Source organism: Erythranthe guttata, chromosome 12 (genome assembly GCF_056151865.1).
Source record: "Erythranthe guttata isolate IM_541 chromosome 12, IM_541, whole genome shotgun sequence".
In the NCBI taxonomy this organism is placed as follows: domain Eukaryota; kingdom Viridiplantae; phylum Streptophyta; class Magnoliopsida; order Lamiales; family Phrymaceae; genus Erythranthe; species Erythranthe guttata.
Window position 1 is genome coordinate 14090127 of NC_142544.1, and position 24207 is coordinate 14114333.

General features: G+C 35.1%; 1 pseudogene; it reads left to right on the forward strand.

Annotated features, from left to right (window-relative positions):
• The first annotated feature begins 6821 nt into the window (after positions 1–6821).
• LOC148766539 (uncharacterized) lies at positions 6822–7425 on the forward strand (annotated as a pseudogene).
• Positions 7426–24207: the final 16782 nt, after the last annotated feature.

Sequence of the window (24207 nt, forward strand, 5' to 3'; positions counted from 1 at the left end):
GTACGTTCAACGTGAAGCGGAACCGGCTCAAACCATATTGGGAAGCGAATGAAGATTGCCAAGTGACTTCGGTCACTTTTGCTTGAAAATAAAGAAGCAACGTCCGGCTGAAGACTTTAAACTTAGTGCTTCTCGGGAGGCAACCCGAGTTTTATTGTTTTTTTGTTTTTCGTAGTTTTCTTTAATTTTTCGTTTCGTTTTTATTGTCATAGGCATGCATTCTAATTAATTTATTTGAATTTTAATTTTCAGGGTCGAAAACATGGTCAGGGGGTCCAGACGGCCGTCCGAAATTGCAAGCAAAATCCCAAACGGCCGTCTGGGAAACAGAAGGCCGCAATTTGCAGCTCTGCCTGTGGGACGGCCGTCCCACAACCAGTAAGGGCAAAAAAAAAAAAAAAACCGGACGACCGTCCGAAAAAGAGCACAAAAACCGGGACGGCCGTCCGAGTTAAAAATTGGGTGTTTTAAATTTTATAAAATTAGATTTTCTCCCCCAATATTTCCTAAACCCTCCTATTTTCTTCTCTCAAACTCCCACACACAAATTTTTGAATTTTTTTTCGAATTTTTCTTCCAAAGTTCACAATTTTTTTTTCTTTTGTTGGTGTTGACAGGGAGGTTAGAGAATCGAATCAAATTCTCCAAAATCTACTTATTTGAGAGACCTAGGGAGGAGACCCCGATCACATCGACTCCAACTAAATCAGGTGTTTTCTATCCTTAAAACTTTGTGCTAATTTCGTTGAGGGCAACGAAAATTTTAAGTTTGGGGGTGAAAAACATATGTTTATGCTTATTTGTTTTAGTTTGCATGCATTAGGCTTTATTTGTTTTTATTGTTTTTATTGTTTTTATCGTTTTCTTTTCCGGAATTAAAAAAAAAAATTGCTTGAGTCGAATGCATCGATGATTTATGATGATGAGAGATGATCAATGTTTAATGATGAGATTGCTTGTTTTGTGTGATAAGAATTTGATGTTTGTTTAGCTTTCGATTCAACGGGACTTAGAAGCGAATAATTGCTAGGAATCACATTTTGTGCATTGCTTTGGTTGAATGTTTTGTATTTTAAATTTGGAATTAATTTGTGCTAAATCATGCTATGTTCGGTTTTAAGACTCACCTTAGGAAATTTATGATACGAAGTATTGAGTAGTGAGTGATTTGGGATATGATTTGGGCCTTCTTTGAACCGTTTGAGCCTTTCAAGCCGACCTTTTTATCGAAATTATCCTTAGAACCTTGATTTGAGTCTCAGAGAAAAGGTGTTCTTTCTTTTAGCCAATGTGTAAGGTAGAATAGGTGGAGATTCGTGAAAATTACCCCTTGGAGTTCGGTCGAAATTTTTTATAAAGTCCTTCTTCCTCTTCGAAAAAAAAAGAGAAAAAAAAGAAAAATAAATAAATAAGACAAATATATATGCTTCTATATATATATTAAAAAAATAGAGAGAAAAAGAGAAGAAGAAGAGACTAGAAGGGAGAAATAAGGACTAGTTGAATTATTTTTGAAAACTCGATCCAGTGCCTCAGCAAAAGTGGAGACTTTTGAAATTTTGAGAATCGAGTTTATTAAAGTCCGTAGAGGTGAATTCATTGTTTCAAACGCCTATCTTTCAAATTTTGGCGTAATCACCTAAATTCAAGAAAAATAGTCACATATACCCATATTTCCTACCTCGAACCAAAGAGCCTAACAATTGAAAGCCACAAAGCCCCAATGATCCCAATAGCTTAATGTTCGATATTAGTAGAGTAGAATAATTTGGTGAGTATTTGGAGTCAAGCATATGCATGTAAGTATAAATTATTTCTATCTTTAATTTGCAAATATTGGATGCTTGAAGCAATTGTATGAATTGTGGTTTTTGGTAATGGTGAGTGACTAAGTGTTGTTGAATTTTAAGCTTGCGAATGCCTAAGAATTGTCATTATAATTACAAGTTCTGAAAACGTGAAGTTGATCATTGATCTATGTGATGAGATGTTATAGTTGAGTTATTTGCTTATTGGTAGATTTTGCTTGAGGACAAGCAAAAGTTCAAGTTTGGAGGTGTGTTAAGTGTGTATTTTTACACTTATCGTATCTTTTTATTTGAGCTTTTGGTGTGTTTTAACGATAATTGGTGCTTAAAAAGTTGATTTATTGTATTTTAGGTACAAATTGAAGAATTGGAAAAGTATGGGGTCAAAACTGCAATTTTGGAGAAAATATGGGTCAAAAGTGAAAAAATCAAAATTCTGAAGATTTAAAGCTCGGACCCCGTCCGAGTTTTAGTTCAAATTGTGGGACCCCCGTCCGAGACTCCGAAGCTGCGCAGTAAAGGAATTTTAATTGCACAAGGAAACTGCCTTCTTCCCCAAGTTCTTCACCCTATATAAGACCAACCCAAGCACACAATTTGGGATCTTTTTACGCAATTTCAAGAGCAACAAAGCAATAACGAAGACGAAGAATTCGAAGACTCTAAGCAACGATTTATCGTTTATGATTTATTTTATTTGTGTTTTTCCTTTAATCATGGGTAGCTAAATTTCTTATTTCTAGGATTTTATTTGGAACCCTATGTGGGATTTATGAACCCAATTCTATGATTTTATGCAAGTTTTAATTCCGGATTATTTCTTCTACTTGTTTTATTAAGTTCATGAAACTGGCCACTTTATGCGCTTTTATGTTATTGTTAATCGCATGAATCGGAAGATCGGGTTAATAATTAGAACTGTGGTAGAAGAGCCTTTGTGGTATTAACATAGGAATATAGTTAATCTCTTAGGTAGCCATTATTGAGATTTGTGCTTAATGCTGTGTTCTAGAATTAATTGCATAGGAATATAGTAATTGAATCTAGGGTATTAGAATCGTAATACACGCGGAAGCGGGTTACGATTATTTTAGCATCTCAGGTTAATAATCCGGGTTAATTGCTTGCATAATTGAAGGAATTCGGGGAAATAATAATCACATAGGGGGAAGAATAAAATCCTAGGCTTGTTTACTCTGATAAATCTTCGTGTTTAATTTGCTTTCTTGCTTTGTCGTTTTAATTTGCTTTTTAATTTAGTTAATTCTCTCAAAATTCGACTGGTGGGCTTGATAATAATTGGTAGAATTTAGCGTCTAGGATTAGATAATTAAATATTCCCTGTGGGTTCGATATCCGGACTTTTAGTCCACTATATTACTTGTACGATACGTGCACTTGCGTGTAGCTTTTCGGCCAATATTGACCCGAAAACTTTCGAACTATCCACCCACGACATTCTCCCTTCCAATCTCGTGCAATCTTTGAAACTACATGATAGTTCTCTCCGTAGGGTAATGCATCATCGAACACTAATTTATTCTTCTGTGTTGTAAATATAATTATCCATCCAGCACTTATTTGTTACTACGAAAAAAAAATCTCATATATATCAAAATTACCTTTAATCCTTTGAAACCGTAATTCATCTCCAATATGATCTAAACCAATTTAGCACAAATTTCTTCAATCAACCAATTTTGACTGTTACTGTTGACCTTTTTTCTCTTTTGATTTATTTTTCTTATTTTTTTTATCCCACCACCATGCTAGATATACGGACTCTTCAAAAACAAGAAGAGTCCAAGTGTCGGACACCCGACTTGTGCGGACTCGCCATGACACAGCTCGGACACAGTGTCGGGTCGTATCCGAATTTACATAAAGTATCGGGGTGGGGTGTCGGGGCCGTTCTGCAAAAATATAAAAATTTGGACACTTCGAGTCCAACTTGGACACGGCTGAGAGGTTTTGCACATTTCTTTTAAAAAAATACCATAATTGTGTATCTTCTATTTTGAATCTTTCATTCTTTTGTGTATTTTATTTTCTAATTAATACGGGAAACAACAGAAGACAGAAACATAAAAAATCTTACAAAAGCTTTTCTTTCATTTCTTATCTGCCTTGCTCCATTAAACAAAAAAACAACCCTAATAAAATCAACTGGGGCGGCGACATCGAGTGGGCGCCTGGCTGGTGACAGTAAATTGCAATTGCCTGATTACAGATTATTGTAATATGAATTTTCAATCTACCAGTGGTAGTGTTAATTCCACATCGGCCACTACAAAAACTAAGGATAACGATCTCCACCCTTTCTAGAAATATGTGGTTAAACTTGGTAAAGCGGGGGAAGGTGTGGGTGGTAATTGTAGACGGTTGTGTAATTCTTGTAATGGTGAAAAAATAGGGAGTTACTTCAGAGTTATGGTTCATTTATTCCAAATAAGTAATAGGGGCCTTAGGATATAGGTCCCTAGTGACAAAACTTATTTGAACTAAATGACAAGCTCAACTAAACATTTGTTTCACATCCTTTATAAAATTCATTCAAAAAATGCCCCTCCATTAACAAATTCGAAATAAACATTAAGTAAATTTCAAACTGCATTTATCATTTTATTTATTATGCATTTAATATTTCCTATCTTCATTTAACATTTTTTTAATTTTTTTTACAAGTATTTGTTTATCTTTCTTTTTTTACATTATTCATTTTAGCTTTTTATACACTACTATAAAAACTTCTTACTTTGTTTTTCAATTCTACATAATATTGAAAATTACAACAACAAAACAAAAATTGCTATTTTTTTTTTTTCTATAAACATATTTTCGATTTGTTTGTAGTAGACTATGGTATATTACAGTGTACTATAGCATACTACGGTGTACCTATACTACGGTGTACTATGTTTTACTACCAAACCCTAGCCATCAACAACTCCCAGCAGTCATGAACCCTAACAGTCAACGCAAACCCTAGCAGCCAATGCTCACAGCCGCCGCGACCATTGTCGCCTACCAACATTGAGAAAACCTAAATCTGCTATTTAAACCCAAACTAAGAAAATTCTCTTAAAAAATAAGAAAATCAAATGAAATTAATTATTCAAAATATGCTTTCAATAACATCCCAACCATAACCACAGCCCAACGCCGCACAACTCCATGTCGTCGCCACCATAGTCGTCGCCACCTACCATAACCACCGCCACCATAGCCGTCGCTACCTACCATAAGCACCGTCATAGCCTCCATAATTATTCCACTATAATTGGAGTTAATCGTTTATTAAATATAAATCAATTAAAAGAAGGGGGGGGGGGGGGGGGGGGAGGGGGGGCTTGGGGACGCCATATGAGAGAGAGAAAGTTGGATTTAATCATTTATTTAAGGGTAAATTACACCCACACCCTAAGGTATGCTTAAATAACTTTAAGGTCCCTGTGGTATCGATAATTACACTTACCCCCTTGAAACGTAGTTATAAACTGTAATGGGATAATGCATTGGATACGTTATTATGATAGAGTTCTAACGGACTATTGGTTTCAGGAAGTGGTGGGGACAACGAAGAGCTATGGGTGATTTAAGAAATATTGGTGGAGCCATGTCACCCCATAACTCCCCATAACTCTATGTTATCTCCACCTCTAGCTAAAGGTAATAGTCCATTAGAACCCTATCAGAATAATGTATCCAATGCATTATCCCGTTAGAGTTTCTAAGTACGTTAAGGGGGCTGAGTGTAATTATCGATACCACAGGGACCTTACAGTTATTTAAGCATACCTCAGGGGTGTGGGTGTAATTTACCCTTTATTTAATATAAATCTGTTAAAAGAAAAAGAAAAAAAAAACAGAAGGGCTTAGGGACGCACATATGAGAGAGAGAGAGAGAGAGAGAGAGAGAGAGAGAGAGAGAGAGAGGAGAGGGGGTGTTGAGCGGCGTAGAGTGGGGAAGAGAGAGAGTGGTTTTTATAAGGTATTGTGAGGGTATTTTTTGGTTAAATAAAAAATAAAGGATGTGTGTCAATTTTTATTTTAAAATAGGGATGTAATTAAAATATTCTATTTGACTTTGTCACTCATATCTAATTAGGTTTGGTTTGAGGGGTGTGAGGCATATTACCCCTAAGTAATAAATTGATTACTCCTTGCAAAAAAACTGAGTTGAAAAAGTATCACCGAAATGAAAAAAATAGAGGAGGCGGCGACACAAATAGCCATGAATGCACAACCTAAAAATTGTCTTTTCCTACTGTCGGAACTACAACCATGAGTTTGTTGTCTGGTGTTACAAGTGAACAAAATGCTTTTAATGTTTTGAAAAGGCAATAAGCCGGCGATCATGATAATCCTCTTGCTAAAAAAATTTATGTTGGTGTTATGACTCAATTGGATGTAGAGATTGCTATAATGTTTTATACTGCGGGTTTGCCTTTTAATTTTGCTAGGAATGCGTACTTTTTTATTTGTTGCAATCCCTCGATACCTGGTTATATTCTTCCTGGTTATAACAAATTGAGAACCACATTGCTCGAACAAGAAAAGACGCATGTCGAGAGGTTGTTAGAGCCGATCAAGAGCATATGGTTAGAAAAGGGGTTTAGCATCGTGAGCGATGGTTGGAGTGACCCACAAAGAAGGTCGTTGATTAATGCTATGGTTGTTTCTGACTGTGGATCGATGTTTATCAAGACTGTTCATTGTTCTGGTGAAGTAAAAGATAAAAACTTTATCGCGGGTATATTGAAAGAAGCTATCGATGAGGTGGAGCATCAAAAAGTGGTCCAAGTCATTACTAATGATGCGAGCAATTGTAAGGCGGTTGGTGAACTCATTGAAGGTTGGTATCCTTATATTTTTTGGACTCCTTGTCTTCTTCACAATCTGAATCTAGCTTTGAAGAATATCTGTTCAGCTAGAAATGTGGAATGCAATCAAGAGACATATGATTTGTGTAGTTGGATCACCATTATTCATGGGGATGCTATGCAAGTCAAATTTTTTATCATGAATCATTCGATGAGGTTGGCTATGTACAATCGATTTATCCGTTTAAAGTTTCTTTCAGTTGCCGACAGCCGTTTTGCGTCTAGTGTTGTCATGCTTAAAAAATTTAAGCTTATCAGACGTGCTTTACAACTATTGGGGACGAGTAACCACTGGACATAATACCGAGAAGATGATCAAAGCAAAACAAAATTTGTCTGGGACCCAGTGTTGAGTGAAGAGTGGTGGGAGAAAGTTTCATATATTATAGCCTTCACTAAACCTATATATGAGATGATTAGAGTTTGTGACACGGATAAGTCATGTCTTCATTTGTTTTATGAGATGTGGGATGCTATGATTGAAAAAGTGAATGAAGTTATTTATGACCATGAGAAAAAATCGATGTATTGGTTTTCTGCTGTCTTTGATGTGATCCAACAAATTCTAGTTGATCGATGGGCAAAAAGCAATACTCCTCTTCATTGTCTGGCTCACTCTCTAGTACCCGTATTTAGTTTTAATTAATTATTGTTGTTCCTTATGTGTTATTCTACTATTTATTTATTTTTCTTTTTGATTTGTTTTTTTTTCTTTGTTGAAGGTATTACAGTGAAAAATAGTTTTTTGAGGGACAGGATAGATTGGCTCCTCATATGGATGGAGAAGTTTCATCCGAAGTAATAAAATATTTTAGAAGATTTTTTCCAAGTATAGAGGAGCGTACGAATGCAATTAATGACTTTGCAAATTTCTCTCTCAAGATCGAGCCATTTGGAGATCCGGATTTGATTGTGAATAGATATGATATTGAGTCTAGGAAATAATAGGAATGTTATGGTTCGGGTGCTCCTTTACTTCAGAAGATAGCTTTCAAAGTCCTTAGACAACCTAGTTCTTCATCTTGTTCCGAGAGGAGCTGGAGTACTTATTCGTTCGTTAATTCATTTAGAAGGAATAAGTTAAATCCTAAACGTGCGGGGGATTTGGTCTTCATTCGTACCAATCTTCATCTTTTGTCTAGAAGTAGCATTCAATACTATGATGAGAAGACAAAAATGTGGGATGTGGGTATATGGAAGATGTAGGAGTTCTTGATATTGCTCAACTTTCATTGGATGAACCCGAATTTGAGGGTATAATTTTTGCCGAAGATGTGGAGACTGGGAATGTGATGGAAGATACTTATTGAATTTTATTATGTTACTTGGCTTTTTAATTAAGACTCGAATAAATATTGTTTTTTGAAGCACTCGAATTAAGTATTTGAATATTGATATTTGTAAACGTTATCTTTTGTATTTTGGATTTTGGATTGTTCAATGTTTGATTATTTGTAGATAAGTTAATTACTTGGTTGTTTGTTTTTTGAATGTTAAATTGTTAATTGTTTAATGTATAAAAAAAATATACTAGTGTTGCCTACATTTGCTGCTTTATTTTTTGTTGAATTCATAGATTTCGTATCCACCCCGGTGTCCGTATCCTAGTTTTTTCAAAATGCCATATCGCGGTGTTCGCTTATCCTTATCTGACGGTAAGGAAGCGACAACGATGGGAGGAGGCGTTGTGGTGGCGCGACATTGGGCCATGGAGGATGACGTTGCCCCAGCGGCAACGCTCGAGGATGATGCTGGTGGTGCGGTGATGCTGGGATAGGCAATGGCGGCGTGGGTGGGGTTGGCGATGGTGGCGTGGATGGGGGTGGGTGTCCTTGGCGTCACAGATCTAGGTTTGGAGGGTGGATCTAGGGTTTGGTAGGGAAGATCTAATTTTTTTCAATTTGATGTCTACAGTTGTCTATGAGTTACTATGAGTGTTTGGCGGCTAGGGTTCAAAGGAGGAGCTAGGGTTTCAAGAATATGGGATCATAGATGTCTATGGATTACTACGGTTTCCTATGAGTGTCTGGCGGCTAGGGTTCAAATGAGGAGTTAGGGTTTCAAGAATATGTGATCGTAGATGTCTACAAATTACTACGGTTTCCTATGAGTGTCTATAGATGTCTATGACCTATTTTTTTTTAAGAAATCTAATTTTCAATATTATGTAGAAAAAAAAAACAATAGATTTCTATAATAGTGAAAAAATACAAAAATGAAAAAAAAACGTAACATGTTTCTACGTAAAAAGAATAATAAAAAATATTAGATGCAAAAGTGAAAATGTTAAATGTAGAATAAAAAATGATAAATGCACTTGGTGCATATTTCATATTTTGGGTATGAAGGGCATTTCTGGAATGAAATTTATAAAGGATGTGAATCAAAAGTTTAATTAGACTTGTCATTCAGTTTAATTAGACTAGACATGGCCACGGGGCGGGTCGGGTCCGGGTCCGACTTTTAGGGGACCCGAAACCGCCCCGTGGGGAGGCGGGTCCGGGTCCGGGGCGGGTCCACCCGGATCCATCTGGGTCCGGGCCGTGTTCGGGTCAGGTCCGGGTCCAAACCGATTTTCCTCGCTATTAGTAAGCACTCCCCTAGTTTTTGTTTTGACCAAATGAGCTTTCTTTACGTTGAATTAACCCGGCAGATTCGCCTATATGCCTAGTAAAGAACGAGCTGGCGGGAAAGAACTAGATATCATTAAAAGCATTTCGTCCTTGAGCGGAATATCTTTGGTCTCTGTCAAGGGCATCCTCATTCCTAGACAAATGGAAAATGATGGATGTAAAAATCCACAATGGATCGTGTCCTTCAAGTCACACGTTGCTTTCTACCTCATCGTTTCAAACGAAGTTTTACCATAACATTCCTCTATTTGGAACCAGTATGGGATTGATTCAACCATGGAATCATGAATAGTTTTTTTTTTCCAACTAATTACAAGAAAGAAAAAAAAACTTAAATTGAAACTTGAAAAAACTTAAGATTAACTTTAAATTCAATACAAAAAAAAAATTGAATTTAAACACTAAATAATTTTAGAAAAAATGAAACAATTAAGACGTTGAGATATAAACTTAATAAAATGAAAGTTGTGAAGATTGAATTAGGAGTATTTATATGTGAAAATAATAATTGAGAAATTTTTCAAAATGTAAAAAAAAAATTAAAATTCAATCTTTCTCTTAAATTAAATTGTATTTTTTTTATATTTTTCAAAATTAAATATATATACATTTGTTATTAGTGGATATTTTTAATATTAATAATAGTGAATGACAATTAATAATTTATTAAATTAGTTATATAATTATTATAATCATTTTAGGGCCCCTTTGGTTGGTGTGATAAGGGGTGATTGACAAATTAGTCACCCCTAATCCAACGTTTGGTACAATGGACATAAACCCGGCATTGACTATAGGCCCGATATCTAATCACCCAAATGAGTGATAACTTATCCACTAGAATAGGTGTGATAATTTAATCATAAATTTATCAATGTTAGGAAAATACCGAATACCCCTCATCTTTCACAAAAGTTACAAGAAAAAATATGTATTTCAGCAAAAATACCCAATATCAGACTTGAAAAACGGGATTGAAACCCAAACAGCAACTTCACCTGCTTCTTACCTCTCTGTACAAGAAAATTCTCGAAATTCAATTTGGCATACACATTGTCTTCAATCTTTGTGGGTTTTGTCATCATGCAGTAGAAAACTACGAGAGGTCGCTTTGGGTGTACGGGATTTTCGTCCGGCATTCCACACTTACATTAATACAAAGCTCGCTTGGGTTTGTGTTTTCCGTCGACAGTCTCGTATCCACTCCTTAAATCTTTTCAGGTTAATCTCTTCTTTTCCAATTAATGTTTTCCCCTGTGTGGGTAGAGTTAAATTGTTGGCATCCTAGGTGTTGGAGCCTTAAATGTTTTTTTTTTATTTTGTAACTGCAATTTTTATACAGCAATTTGGTTGTGTATTACAATAGTTGTTTCTTCCTGGTTCGCAAATGGAAAATTGATGAACATAATTTATGTGATACAGTGGTTATATTTTTTATTGTTATATAGTGGAACAAAACCTTGTATTGTTAGCATAAATAAAAAGGGATAGTAATTTTGCTAAATCAATAATGTGTGCTTTATTTTGTTAATTAGCAATTAATTCCTTAATCTGATTTTTGTGTTTATTATAGGATGAGTATCTGAATAAATATACATTCATCTCTATTTATGTCAACAAACCGTAGGTTGTTTTATTTGTTATGATATGATGTATGTTTGTTGTAATATTGGCTCCCATTTAATTGTAGTTTGTGATTTACGAACATGCCGTGTGAAGATGAAGAGATTGCTGCTGTGCTAACTGAAATTTTGTTTGACATAATTTTTTTTCTAATTATGTTCATAAAAATTTACGCTTCAATTAGACGTCGTCGATTAGGATATACCACAAACGGCCCCACTAGGTATAGTCTGAAAAATAAAGTCAAAATCCAACTTCAAAATCTGAGGTTTTTATAAGTACGTAAGACAACACCTGTAGAAATAATCTACGCATGAATATGGATACTTTTGGCCGTTTGTGCTATTTGCTAGAGAATATGGGTGGGTTGTTACCGACGAGGAATGTTGTTGTCGAAGAACAAGTAGCAATTTTTTTGTTTACCTTGGCCCATCACGAGAAAAACGTTGTTTGTCAAACTACTTTTCTACGGTCCGGTTACACTATAAGTAAATACTTTAACCGAGTTCTTAAAATCATTATTGAAATTACACTCCTAACTTCTCGTCAACCTGGAGCCCGTTGATGAAGATTGTGAGGACGAGAGATTTTCCTACTTTAAGGTAAAGTTTAAAAGTACATTTTACCATACATAAAGTAATATTATCTCACATTCAATAATTAATAAATCTACCATTCAACCCCAATTTCATTTCACGTTTATTGAATAGGGTGGCTTAGGTGCTTTAGACGGAACGTACGTAGTTGCTAGAGTTGCAAAGGCTGACAAACCTCGTTATAGAAATAGAAAGGGAGATGTTTCAATCAATGTCCTCGATGTTTGCGATACGAACATGAATTTTATTTTCCTCTTAACGGGTTGGGAAGGATCAGCCGCCGACAGTCGGATTTTTCGCGATGCGGTTACGAGGCAAAACGGTTTAAAAGTGCCTATCGGTATGACTATATTATCTTCCCTGATTGCGTATAATATGTTCCTCATTAATTGTCATTCTTAACCAATCATTAACAATCATCTTATATACCACCGTGCCAGGGAAATACTACTTGGTCGATTGTGGGTATACCAATGGAGATGGGTTTTTGGCCCCGTATAGGGGTCTTAGATACCGTGTTCAAGAGTTTGGAACTTCAGCCAATGTCCCTCAAAATCACAAAGATTTTTTCAATTTAAAACATACAAAAGCTCGTAATATCATCGAGCAGTCATTTGGGCTACTAAAATCAAGATGGGGCATACTTAGGAGTGCGGCGTATTATCCAATCAAACAACAAAATTGTATTATAATGGCTTGGTGTCTCCTTCACAACTTTATACGTACTAATAATGATTGCGATCCCGAGGAAGATAGGGTTGTTTTCCAAACTAGAAATAACCACGAGTATCAAGAAGATCAAGTCATTGAGAACGCGAAGGCCTCGGAACATTGGACTGATTGGAGAGATACTTTGGCGTTGAACATGTATCATCATTGGTTGGCATCTCGATGAGAGTATAACATAGAATTTTTTTTCAATTTTATGATACAATTGTGTGCAATTTTATGGGTTATTATTATGACTTGAGTCTTAAATGCCAATAAATGCTAATTTCCATACACAGTATTTATTACAGGCCATCAATATGGATGGAATTACATTTTCACAGAAATTCCAAAACACAAAGGGTCGTACCACAAACACACGCCGCACTTGGACCTTTCCGAAAGAACAGTGTTTACTTGTTGCACTAAAAGAGATAGTCACTGGTGGTTGGAAATGCGACAACGGATTCAAAACGGGATATCTTGGGGTCCTCGAACTCCACATGAATCAAACATTCCCCGGGATCGATCTCAAGGCGGTTCCGCATATTAATAGCAAATTCCATGTGTGGAAAAAATTGTACGGGTCATTAAGTACAATGATGTCGCATTTCGGGTTTGGATGGAATGATGCAGCAACACAATCGATATTGCTAATGATCAAGTTTGAAACGAATATGTTAAGGTAAAATATTAATTTTTAATTATGTTAGTCGTAATTTAAAACGATACTTAAAATAATTTAGGGAAACACCATACTAAAGCAAAAAAAAAAAATTGATCTATTTTCATGATGGTTCATTTTTAGTCAGATGCCCAAGCACATACAATACGTTAAAAAATCTTGGCTATACTACAAGGACTGGCTCATCATATTTGGCAAAGACCATGCCACGGAAGAAAATGCGGAGGTGTTCGCGGATGTAGTGAACGACTTATTGACTAATGACAACGATAACGCTCATATTTCCATAGGTGGTGAATATGTGCCGGATGTTAACTACAATGATAACAACGATGATGCCTCCGACAACACGTCATCTTGGTATGTGGGGTCTACATCCAACCAAACGAAGAAGATGAAGGGTAAGAAACGACCCCGACAAGATTCATTGGACCGAGAGTTAATGGGGATGATTGGGAATTTCTTTGACAAAACCGAGGTACGGTTGGGTGAAATGGTGAAATGTTTGAGGTTTGAGCATGATGCGGCTACGTTGAGGAAGAGTGTGTTCGACGCGCTTGGCCCGAGTCCGAATTTAAGCGTGGAAGACAAACTAAATGTGACCAAGCACATTTGCACGACGAACAAATAACTAGTTGACATATTCCACGGTTTGAACGACGAAAACAAAGTTGTCATGGTTCAGATGATTCTCGATGGTCGTTACTAACCAAGTGTGTAATATTTTGTCGTTTATTTTCGTTATCTATGTTTGATGGCTATTTGTTTGCTATGTAATAATACTTTTCTAGGTACTGGTACATTTTAACTTCTAAGAAAACATATGCATTTTGTTATGACTATTTTTAATATTAGGTCTTTAATTTCTGTGATATGTTTTAATATTAATTATGTTGCCGTAGTAGTAATTATGTTGTGGTTAATGGTATGTATGAAAATTTGTATGTTATATAAATTTAAAATAAACACAAAAAAAGCAACAGAAAAACATGCTGTCAAAATACAAAATTAGTAGGAATGCAAATAATAAACATAACTTTATAGGGAAATATACTGTTAAATACCAAAATTAAAATAAAAAAGCAACTAAAAAACAAACTTATGCCAATAATTGGAAAATGGCATGTGCAACATAATGACGTTAAGCTATGAAAAAAACAGTTTGCCCTCGACTGGTTAAAGGTTGTGTAACAACAAAATTCTTATCTGCGATTTAGACAAACAAGAAAAACTTGCACAAAGATAATTTTATTGAATTAAAAATAAATATTGAGGGTTACAAACTCTAATTTAAATTGTCTTTTGGCATGTGCAACATAATTATTCTTGAGTTGTCTTTTGAATTGGGTAGGGAGGGTCCCTATTTATAGTGGTAGAATAAGAGTCCTACTTAAAGTCTTCATGACGACGTGGCGCGATTTGATTGGCTCTCTTTAAATTGATATTTATCTCTTATAACTTGAAAAAGAAGAAATAATCCTATTGGCCAATAATTAATTGATAATTATCTCCATAACTTATTTTGCAAGATAAATTATAATTTAATTTAGACACAATTTAATTGGCTAATTTAATTAACCAATTAATTAATTTTATGCGTCTACAAATGCCCCCTCGAGACTTGTTCACGGACAATGCATCTTGGAGTGAATGAGTCTCGATAATTGCTCAACTTCAATTGTAGCTCGATCTAGCAAAGCACATATATCTTTTGAAATCATGACTGAACTTAGAGAGATTCTAAGTTGCCTACGCACCCTATAAAGGGATCAAGTCATAACGTAGTTCAAAATATATCCTTTTGAGGGATGTCGTGCACAGTTTATACTCATGTGGTTAAGGAGAAACATATGCAGTTTAAGCTCGTGTTGAAGGAGCATTTGACTTGAATTTGTGGATAGTTTACACTCGTATCAAGAAGCCTTGACTTGATTTGGATATGTAGATAGTTTATGCTCGTATCAAGGAGCCTTGACTTGACTTGGACATGTAGATAGTTTATGCTCGTATCAAGGAGCCTTGATTTGATTTGGACATGTAGATAGTTTATGCTCGTATCAAAGAGCCTTGATTTAATTTGGATATGTAGATAGTTTATGCTCATATCAAGGAGCCTTGACTTGACTTTGATATGTAGATAGTTTATGCTCGTATCAAGGAGCCTTGACTTGACTTGGATATATAGATAGTTCATGCTCGTATCAAGGAGCTTTGATTTGATTTGGATAGTTTATGCTCGTATCAAGGAGCTTTGACTTGATTTGGATATATAGATAGTTTATGCTCGTATCAAAAGCCTTATCTTGATTTAGATAGTTTATGCTCGTACCAAGAAGCTTTGATTTGATTTGGACTTGTAGACCTTTTAAACTCGTGTCAAGGAGTACTGATTTGAACTTAAATTTGTAGACCTTTTAGACTCGTGTCAATGAGTGTTGATTTGCTTTGAACTTGAATTTGTAGACCTTTCAAACTCTTGTCAAGGAGTACTTCACTTGATTTGGACATGTAGACCCTTTAAACTCGTGTCAAGGAGTATTTTACTTGATTTGGACTTGTAGACCCTTTAAACTCGTGTCAAGGAGTATTTCATTTGATTGGGACATGTAGACCTTTTAAACTCGTGTCAAGGAGTACTTCACTTGATTTGGACTTGTCACATTGCATAGGATGTTGTTTATTCAAAAGACTTGCCCCCATCCTCATGATCTTCTTGTTCTTCTTCAACATGTTCTTCCTTGAGCTGATACGACTTTTGGAATGAAGGTTCTTCGATTTCATTTGCAGTTATGCTCAATTCCATATCATGTGCTCGAGTGGCCAACTCTTCAAAACTTTTAGGTTGAATTCCTTGAAGGATATATCGGAGTCCCCATTGCATTCCTTGGATGCACAGTTCAATAGCTGATGTCTCGGGCAGTCGATCCTTGCAATTAAGACTCAAATTTCTCCAACGGTTGATGTAGTGGATGACAGGTTCCTTCTTCCATTGGCGGGAATTGGTGAGCTCAATCATGCTGATTGTTCTTTGAGTGCTGTAAAAGCGGTTGAGAAATTCTTCCTCCAAGTGCTTCCAGCTATCAATGGAGTTTGCCCCCAAATCAATGTACCAATCAAACGCGTTGTCTTTGAGCGATCGGACGAATTGCTTGACGAGTTGATCTCTATACGTCCCGACATCATTGCAAGTCTCGACGAAGTGTGCCACATGTTGCTTGGGGTTGCCTTTGCCGTCAAATTTTTGAAACTTTGGAGGTATATAGCCCATTGGCATCCTTAGATCATCAATCCTTTGCGTGTATGGCTTCACATAGGTTGATGGAGACTTCGAGCTTCCTTCCAACTTGTCATTGATGGTTCCACTGATCAGCGTCATCACTTGATCTACATGAATCATCCCTTCTGGAGAAACTCGAAGTTCTTGAGCTGGAGCCTTCTCATTTTCAACTGGTTGTTGCTTTGTGGATGTCTCGACTTCGTCTTGAACCTCTATCAGATTCTCCACATCTTGACTAGCATCGGCTTTGTCTATCTTGTTGATCAACTCGGAACATGCGTTGCGAGTCCCTCAATGGCCTTTGTCAAACTTGCAATTTGCTCCTCCATGGTTGTAGGGTTTGTTGTCATGACGGATGCCACCTCTGAGTAGCTTGATGTTGAACGAGGCGTGGGCTGTGAAATTTCTCGTTTTGAACCTTCCACGTCTGCGCTTGTGTTGACAAGAGGTGGTAAGCCTTTCTGAATGGTTTGAGGCGTCGAGTTAGTCTCGGAGGATGCTTGCATCTTCTTAACCATACTCCTTGTACCTAAGCCCACACTTGATGAATCCGAAGTAGCCATCTTCATTGTGAATGTAGAGCAGTCACTGCAACACTTCGAGGATCTTCGAGAGAGAGAATAGATGAGAGGTAGAGATGTCCCACCGGGCGTGCCAAAATTTGTAACAACAAAATTCTTATCTGCGATTTAGACAAACAAGAAAAACTTGCACAAAGATAATTTTATTGAATTAAAAATAAATATTGAGGGTTACAAACTCTAATTTAATCCTCTGATTCTTCTCTCAAGAACAATATATGTTGACTTTGAATTTCGGAGTTGGGTCGTTGACTTGATCTTCTCCGGATTTGATTTTGAACTTGAATAACGTCTTTCGATGGTCCTGAGACTTGAATCTTGGATCGAACGCAGAACTTTGACGGGTTTTGACTTGAAGATCTTGGAGTTCTTGATGGATTTGACGGGTTTTGACTTGAAGATCTTGGAGTTCTTGATGGATTTGACGGGTTTTGACTTGAAGATCTTGGAGTTCTTGATGGATTTGGCCCTTCAATCTTCCTTCGATCTTGATTTGTTGAAGAACGCCCTTGATTTGATGAAGAACGCCTTGAATTTGATGAACTTGATTTGTTGAAGAACGCCCTTGATTTGATGAAGAACGCCTTGAATTAGATGAAGAACGACTTGAATTTGATGAAGATGACTTGAATGTTGTAGAGAGAATTTTCTCCTACGATTTTTATTCTTCTTGAGTTGTCTTTTGAATTGTGTAGGGAGGGTCCCTATTTATAGTGGTAGAATAAGAGTCCTACTTAAAGTCTTCTTGATGACGTGGCCCGATTTGATTGACTCTCTTTAAATTGTTATTTATCTCTTATAACTTGGAAAAGAAGAAATAATCCTATTGGCCAATAATTAATTGATAATTATCTCCATAACTTATTTTGCAAGATAAATTATAATTTAATTTAGACACAATTTAATTGGCTAATTTAATTAACCAATTAATTAATTTTATGCGTCTACAGGTTGACTAAACATTTTTCGGATTTGCGAACGAGTAACCCAATGGGTTGTTCGATGCGGTAGAACTCATGCTCATCTTACCTTTCATCTTAGCGGAAAACTCGGAGTCGGATTGAATTCTACGGACTTGGTTTAAAGTTTCCTTCACGGTTTTTAACTTTCTTCCATTAGTATTAGCTGTTCTACATTAGGTACCGGCGGACTCCTCCGAATCCAATGCATAATTGCCGTATTCCAACTTTTTAGGTGGCAATACATTGGTAACGTTCTCCGTTGTCGGACGTCTACGAAATGGAATCGAGTTTTTCGCACACCCTCCGATATTCTCCCCGCTTCCGTCGAACGACACCTCAATCACTTCGGGTTCCTCCTTCGACTTCATACCACCGAATATCGAGGTAAGCTCGTACATTTTCGACTCACCATAAGTTTGATAAGCGGCGGCGAATGAATGCTCCTACATTGCAAATGTTATTGTTTGTCTATTACAAAATCCTAAAATTAAGCGATGAAACAATAAAAAAAAATAAGGAATTGATAACCTTTATTATTAAACCCCATGCTCGATCCGATGCGTACACCTTACTAGTGTCGGAATCGTAGGAAACAGTTGGGTACGACAATATTGAGTTGAATGTGTAGTACCTTTTCCTCAAAAGATCCAATCTTTTCATGCAATATGTGTAAGGAAAATACAAACCGTATTCATCACGAATTGCATCTACGGCGAGTAGCAAAGTGGATATTTTTGACTGCCCGTCGACTAAATTGCCAACCTTAGATTGCGAACTTACATAGCCAATGAAAAAAATGTCCACCAATTCATCCCACTCTAGCTCGTACAAGTAGTCAGATTGACTCGTTGGAGTTTTTTTTTTTTTTTATGCCATTTTGCTGGTATGTACTATATTTTGTATTATGTGGTTCAATTAAAAAACTCAACCAAATTATATAGCCAATTTCTAATAATGGTGAAAATGTCCATTTCCTGAAATTGTGTTTGAATGAGAGGGTTTGGGTGAAATTTTTTCCATGTTTTACTTTATGTCACTTTAAAAAGAATCATATGATTTTGTGGGATTTTATTTTCATTACTTTATTGACCATGTAAGTAAATTATCATTATATTCTCTTCATAATATCAATACAAGAACCCGTGAATGAATATCGATATTACATTATTTTGTAATATTATATATATATATATATATATATATATATATATATATATATATATATATATATATATATATATATATATATATACATACGTGTGTATTAATGACTGCCTCTGTAACATATATGTGTGTGTTTTAATGCACCGTCTGTAAAATAATTTGTCTGTATTAATGACTCTGTAAAATATATGTGTATTAAGAATGTCTCTGTAAAATATATGGGTGTATATTAATGCCTCTGTAAAATATATATGTGTGTATTAATGACTCTGTAAAATAAATGTGTGTATATTAATGCGGGCCATTTTTTTTTTAGAATATTTCGGATTTTCTTTTTGAAAATTGGGGTGATTTTATAATTGATTTCATAAATACAATAAAGCCTCATTTAAAATGACACTCTTTAAGGACTGTTGGATTGTGTCTGGATCAATGGCCATCTCTCCAATTATGTCTTCTTACATAGCCAATGAAAAAAATGTCCACCAGTTCATCCCACTCTAGCTCGTACAAGTAGTCGGATTGACTCGTTGGGGTTTTTTTTTTTTTTTGGTGCCATTTTTCATTGCTGGTATGTACTATATTTTCTATTATGTGGTTCAATTAAAAAACTCAACCTAATTATGTAGCCAATTTCTAATAATCGTGAAAATGTCCATCTCCCGAAATTGTGTTTGAATGGGAGTGTTTGGGTGAATTTTTTTCCATATTTCTCTTTATGTCACTTTAATTAAAAAGAATCATATGATTTTGTGGGGATTTTATTTTCATTACTTTATTAACCATGTAAGTAAATTTTCATTATATTCTCTGCATAATATCAAAACAAGAACCCGTGAATGAATATCGATATTACATTATTTAAAAATATACATACACGTGTGTATTAATGCCTGCTTCTGTAACATATATGTGTGTGTTTTAATGCAGCGTCTGTAAAACAATTTGTGTGTATTAATGACTCTGTAAAATAAATGTGTCTTAAGAATGTCTCTGTAAAATATATGTGTGTATATTAATACCTCTGTAAAATATATATGTGTGTATTAATGACGCTGTAAAATAAATGTGTGTATATTAATGCGGGCCATTTTTTTTAGAATATTTCGGATCTTCTTTTTGAAAATTGGGGTGATTTTATAATTGATTTCATAAATACAATAATGTATCATTTAAAATGACGCTCTTTATGGACCGTTGAATTATGTCTGGATCAATGGCCATCTCTCCAATTATGTCTTCTTACATAGCCAATGAAATAATTGTTCACCAGTTCATCCCACTCTAGCTCGTACAAGAAGTCGGATTGACTCGTTGGGATTTTTTTTTTTTTTTTTTTTGTGCCATTTTGCTGGTATGTACTATATTTTTTATTATGTGGTTCTATTAAAAAATTCAACCTAATTATGTAGCCAATTTCTAATAATGGTGAAAATGTCCATCTCCCGAAATTGTGTTTGAATGAGAGTGTTTAGGTGAATTTTTTTCCATATTTCACTTTATCACTTTAAAAAGAATCATATGATTTTGTGGGGATTTTATTTTCATTACTTTATTAACCATGTAAGTAAATTTTCATTATATTCTCTGCATAATATCAAAACAAGAACCCGTGAATGAATATCAATATTACATTATTTTGTAATATTATATATATATATATATATATATATATATATATATATATATATATATATATATATACATACATACGTGTGTATTAATGCCTGCCTCTGTAATATATGTGTGTGTTTTAATGCAGCGTCTGTAAAATAATTTGTGTGTATTAATGACTGTAAAATATATGTGTATTAAGAATTTCTCTGTAAAATATATGTGTGTATATTAATGCCTCTGTAAAATATATATGCGTGTATTAATGACTCTGTAAAATAAATGTGTTTATATTAATGCGGGCCATTTTTTTTAGAATATTTCGGATTTTCTTTTTGAAATTGGGGTGATTTTACAATTGATTTCATAAATACAATAAAACACATTTAAAATGACGCTCTTTAAGGACCGTTGGATTGTGTCTGGATCATGGACATCTCTCCAATTATGTCTTCTTAATCTGACGGTCCGGGATTGATCTGGACGGTCAGACGGCCCTTAAAAGACGTCGTTCAAAACGACGCCCTTTGACCTGCCACACAAGATTACAGCGTAATTCACAGAGACGCCTTTTAGCAGCCGCCGGGTTGTGTTTATATTAACAGCTGGACTTGAGCTGAGGTTTTTTTAGTTTTACTTAATTATTTTTATTGTTAAATTGTAATACTTAATTGAACTTTAATTTTAAATTAATTATATGTTTTATTTTAAAAATTTTCCTTCATTTATTTATGCAATTTATTTTATAATTCACTATAACATAATACAAAGTTAATTAATTATAACCTAACAAAATAATTAAGAAATAAAGAACTATTTTATCAATTATATTACTTTTTTTGTGAAATGAAGAAATTTTTTGCATAAATTATAAATAAAGAATTATTTTGTCAATTATATTTTCTTTTTCAAATGAAGCACTTTTTTGCATAAGTTATAAATAAAAAACTATTTTGTCAATTATATATATTATTTTTTTTAATTTACATTTTATTAAATACAAATAAAATGCCTAATTATTAGGAAATATAGTCTCCAAATCCTTTAGTTTATTTAATTTATTTTTATTGAATAACTAAAATACTAAAAAGTTTTAATAATTAACCAACATAAACTACAATAAAAATATCACCAATGACGGTGACCTCTGATGCCACATCTCGGGGGCCTTCTAGTCCTGTGCCCTCTACCAACTTGTTCATCCTCATCATTTTTATTATCACTCGAAGAATTTGCGGATTGAGAATAAGGAATAAGTGTCATCTGATGATCTACGAGTCGCGATGTAGACGAAAACTGATGCGTGGACGCCAAATAAACTGGGCCTTCCGAATTCATATTTGGATTATAGTAGGGGTATGGGGTGTACAGATCTGCATCAACGAGATTATAATTATACTCACAGTTGTAGATAGTATTAAAAATAAAATCAAAGGTACTAAACATACCGGATGGATGTCCGTATGATCTAGGATCTGAATAATTATCGAATGCAGGATAATATGCACGAGAAGAAGTTCCCGCCTCACCATCGTGCATCTGAGTCTGTGACTGAGGCATTTGAGACAGTGGTATCTGAGTCTGAGTCTGAGGGTGAGTCTGAGTATAAGGCATCTCAGATTGAGGCATATCTGAAGATCCGTGTCGAGACTCTAAAACATTAAGACATGTTCTGAGAGACGGTAAATACGAACGATAGCCATCCCGTGGCGTGTCTCCGCCATCAACAGAAACAATCAACGATCGAAGATGCTGAATCTGAAATAAGTAATAAGAAATATTTTATTTTTGCAAGACATACATTAATAAAAACTATATAATACACAAAATTTTATAATAAATAAATTTGAATACGTACCACTGTATCCATTGAAATCTGATGTCCAACCTGAAATCATGTACGATCAGATGGGATAATCGGTGATATGAAACGACGCGTGTGCAGTTCATACCACTCAAAATAACCATCTTCTGTAGTATGACCGTCACTGGCATAATGGATAAGCAATAATATAATTGAATCTATTATCCCAAGCAGTAACATGCGAAATATTTGTAAGACTCCAATCTCGGTTGGTAGCACATGTACGGTTAGCATTGACGTGCATCCAGAAATCTGCCTCAGTATTTTCAGGAGGTTCATGTATGGGTTGTACCATCCCGAACTGACGTACTACTATGTCTGGTCAATGCATCTCCACAACTGCGTAGCATATCAGGGGGACTCTCGATACCCATATACCACAACATGTTATCGCCGAATCACTAGCTACAGCCTGATCTTCCGGATCATCCAGATCATATGACGTCCATATAAGCTGATCTGGGAGCATCTGATCGAACATCATCCTAAAAATGCGAAGAACATGTGCACCAGTCTCAATGAAGCTGACTGGTTGGTCCATCTGTAATGTATTATTATATATTAAACTAAATATAACAATAAACATAAGGTGAAATACAAAAATACCCCAGTACTATGAATTTTGTATCATATACCCCATGTACTACACCTAAATACAAAAACACCCCCTCACATTACATTTTCCCCAAATATAACTATAATACCCCAACTCAAGCATATATATAATAATAATAATATTACAAACATCTTTAAAATCATATTATTATTGAGAATTTGAACTACCAGAAGACAATTAAGAAAAAAATAAAGAAATTCAAAATGACAAAAATAAAAGGTTTTATTTAGAAAATTAAAAAGAATCTAAGTAATTAAATGTTTTGAAAAAAAAAGAAAAATATCAAAAAATTTCAAGTAAAATTAACCGAAAATGTTAAAAAAAAATATAGTGGAAGGTGGCTCAAACAAACCCTTATATTTATCGGCACAAAAAAAATAAGGCACAAATTACCGTAAAAATAATGCAAAAAATAATTTAACATAAATCTTAAAACCATTACCATGCACCGTAAGGTGGTACGGGAAACTCATATCCTACATACTCAAGTATTGTCCCCCATTTTCCCAGAGTAGGTATGTGCCTTGATAGAGGAATCCGCATCCATGCACATATTTGTTAAATAATACAAAAATATATTTTTTTTATAATATAAAGTGCAAATTAAATGTATTAATGTACTAAATTATATAAATAATTCATATATTACCTGTAATAATTAAACAGGACCACTAATTTCTTTTGCAGATATCTTAGATGCTTTGCACAACTCGTGGTAGAGGACTGCTAGAGTACAACTACCCCAACTATATGTACTGACATAATCCCCCTACTATGAGAAAAGCAATCCCTTGAGTGTAATGAGTAAGATGCGAATATGTACTACTATCAAGAACGGGATTATTGATTAAATATTCGCTAAGGGTTTTGACTCTCAACTTCGATCCTTTTATCTTTGATGAATCCGGTGTAACTTCCAGCCATGTCATACAATACTGCTGCCATTCACGAGTCCTAAGGTGAGTATCAACTCCTATGACCAGACGTCCGTCAACCGGTAGTCCGTATATCAACGCCACGTCCTGTAGCGTGACTGTCACCTCCCCTACACGCAAGTGTAATGTATGAGTCTCCTGGCGCCATCTCTCCACTAATGCAATGATAAGTCCCCAATCTGCTTGCATACGTCGACATCGATATACACCATATAACTTCATCTGGACTAAATAAGATAACACACGAGGATGAGGATG